The following is a 3,356-nucleotide window of genomic DNA, read 5'->3' on the forward strand; positions in this document are numbered from 1 at the left end:
TAATAAAAGTACTGCTTCATTAGAGACATTCCTAAATGAAACTTCTTTCCACCTCTCAGAACACAAGGAAGTGAAGAATAACATGTCTACCAGTACCCTTGAGTACAATGGCCTCGATTCATACTAAAGTATCAATGGTGTTACCCTTCATTGCTTTTGCGCCATCAGTGCACGTATCAACGTAGTTAAAACCAAAATAGCCCAAGAGAGCATTATTATAAAATTAGTTTTACTGTTAATAAAATTAGAAATGCTATCATTACCACTATTATGAAAGTTAAGTATTTACTTGGTAACCTACCTGAAAGACTTTTTAGATCTTAACAACTGTTGATTTAGAGTCAGTCGAGACAGTTAGGCCAGCCTGGAGGTAACAGAAAAAACAGGTACTGGTACCAGCAGTTGGCGTAATGTCTATGTCACTGGACTCCCATGTAGTCAACGGCGGTTCGAGTCCCAGACCCAGTGGCTTAAACTCATGCGGGGCTTGTGTACGTGTGTGCCCAAGGTCCCAAGAGGAAGAATGGAGGAGAAGGGATTGCAGCATAGCCATCCCCCCGGGGGATAATTTCTCGCTTTCTCCCTCTCTGTTTTTCTCTTCCTGTTGAGCGCATGTGCTCTATAGCAAAAACCTCTTAAAAAATTAAATAAAAAGAAAGAAAAAAAGAAAGAAATAACAGGTACCTGTCTATGTGGAAATCAGTGCTGGGATTTAAAACTCACCCAAAGGTCTGAAATGCTCAGGTTTTACTTAGTTGATTCTGCTTCATGCAGGATCAATGGCAGCTAAAATATATTTAGCATTATGTTTCTTTAAAAAAAAATTGCCAGATGGCATATGTGCTCACCAGAGAGAGACAGACAAAGAAAGGAAAGTGAGATATCACCCCCCTCACCCCCATGGGAAATGGTCATGCTACACACCCTTTTCCTCCATTTTGCTTTCTGGATTTTGGCATATACACATTCACACATGCCTGGCATGTTTCTCAGGCTGCTGGGTCTGGGGTTCAAACTGACTGTTGGCCGTGTGGGAACCAGCCACGTTAACCACCCTACCACTGGCTGCTGGTGCAGCATTCTCTTTCTTAAATCCTTCATGTAACATTAACTCATTGAATCCTCGCAAGAACCCTATAATTTTTTTTTTTTTTGAGAGGTTTTTGCTACAGGGCTCGTGCGCTTGCCAGACAGACAGAGAGAGACAGAAAGCAAGACATCACCCGCTAGGGGGGATGGCCATGCTGCAATCCCTTCTCCTCCATTCTCCTCAGGGTCTCGGGCACGCATGCACACGCGCCTGGCGTGAGTTTAAGCCACCGGGTCTGGGACTTGAACTGCGGTTGACTACATGGGAGTTCAGCAACATAGCCATTACGCTAACTGCTGGTCCTAAGAACCCTATAATCTTAATATGTGATACAGATGTGTTCTAGTACATGATACTATGATGCTGGTGTTTTAGGCCTGCCCAACTCTAAAGTGATTGCTCTTAGTTTCCATGCTTCATTTCACATTTTAATCACTTAAATAGTTCTCTTTTCTTAAAAAATAAAAAAGAAATATTTTATTGAACTTTCTTTCTTTCTTTTCTTTATTTTAATTTGACCAGAGAGACAGAGTGATAGAGAAAGTGAGAAAGCAAGCTGCCAGGTCTGAGACTCAAACCGCAGTCGGCCATGTGGAAGTCTAGCGCCCTTACTCACCGTGCCGCCTGCTGACCCCTATTTACGTAGTTTTTTGATATTTCCATTAGTGTTGTTTTGGTACCTGGATATTCTGATGAACTTTGGGTATGACCCATTTTAATATACCATGGATTGATTTCCCTGTAAGTGCTATCATCAGGGGAAAAACATGCAATCGTCTTTCTTAAAAAATTCTGTTATTTCCAAATATGAAAATACATGTCCAGTTTTAACAAGTTGTTTATTTTTATTAACGTGGTAATCTGTAAAATTTGGAAAGTGTAATAGACAAAACATTTCCCAGAAAATGTGTTTCTGAAAAGGCAAGTGTTGAAGAAACATGAGGAGCCGGCAAAACGTGTGGTAAAGCTGTTTCCACACTTGGCATTTTCATTCAGCAATGACTGTGTGTGTGCGGTACGTGCCTTTGTGCGCATGGTTTAAGTTGTACATTTTATTTATGAGCTGGGCGTGGAAACATGATATGTATGCTTGAGCCAGGCGTGCAATGTGCCTGAGCTTTGGTTTCTTCATCTGTGTGGGTAAGAGATGGGGTTGGAGGATCATCCCTTCATCCTCTGTGTTGGTAGTTCTCAACTGGGGGTGATTCTGTCCCCATACCCAATCCCTGGGGACATTGAGCAATGTTTGAAGACATTTTTTGGTTGTCAAAACTGGAAGAGTGGGCCGGCAGGTGGTGTGGTGGATAAGGGCACTGGATTCCCACATGGCAAAACATGGTTCGAGTCCTAGACCTGGTGGCTTGCTTTCTCGCTTTCCCTTTCTGTCTGTCTCTGTCTCTGTCTGGTCAAATTAAACAATAACAAATGAAATTCAATAAGTAAATAATTCTTTTTTTAAAAAAGATTAAAAAAAAAAAAAACTAGAAGGGAGAAAATGCTGCCAGCGTCTGTTGGGTAGAGGCCAGAGATGCTGCTAAATCTCTTACCTGGCATGGGACAACCTTCTGTGAAAGATTTATCTGCTGACTTGAGAAACATGGATTTTTTTGTTGTTGTTGTTCACAGTACACAGGCATTTACCAGAGAGAGATTTTGGGGTGGGGAGGGTAGAGGAGTGACTGAGAAATCACCCCCCACCAACAGAGGGAAGGGCCATACCATAATCTCCTCTTGGGATTTTGGGCATGCAGACATATGTGGCCGACATGATTTTCAGGGTACTAGGGCCAAGACTCAAAGTGTATAGTCAGCCATGTGGGATCCAGCTGCCTTAACTTCTACACCACCTGCTGGCCCCCAGAAACCATGATTTAAAACAGTATATTGGGACCAACAAATGGCATAATGGTTATGTCACTGGACTCCCACGTAGTAAACTGTGGTTCAAGTCCTGGATCTGGCAGTTTGGAACTCATGCTCGGTGGCTGTGGGTACGTGCCCAAGATCCCTAGAGGAAAAGGGTGTGTAGTATGGCCATGGAGTGATTTCTCACTTTCTGTCCCTCTGTTTCTGTCTCTCCAACAAGCACACACGCCCGATAGCAAAAATCTCTCTCTCTAAAAAAAAAAAATTTTAATAATCTAATTAATTATAGGACCAGCAGTTGGTGTAATGGCTATGTTGCTGGGCTCCCATGTAGTTGACCGCAGTTCGAGTCCTGGACCTGGTGGCTTAAACTCACGCCCGGTGCATGTGCATGCGTGCC

Source organism: Tupaia chinensis, unplaced genomic scaffold, assembly GCF_000334495.1.
Source record: "Tupaia chinensis unplaced genomic scaffold, TupChi_1.0 Scaffold000320_1, whole genome shotgun sequence".
Taxonomy (NCBI): Eukaryota; Metazoa; Chordata; class Mammalia; order Scandentia; family Tupaiidae; genus Tupaia; species Tupaia belangeri.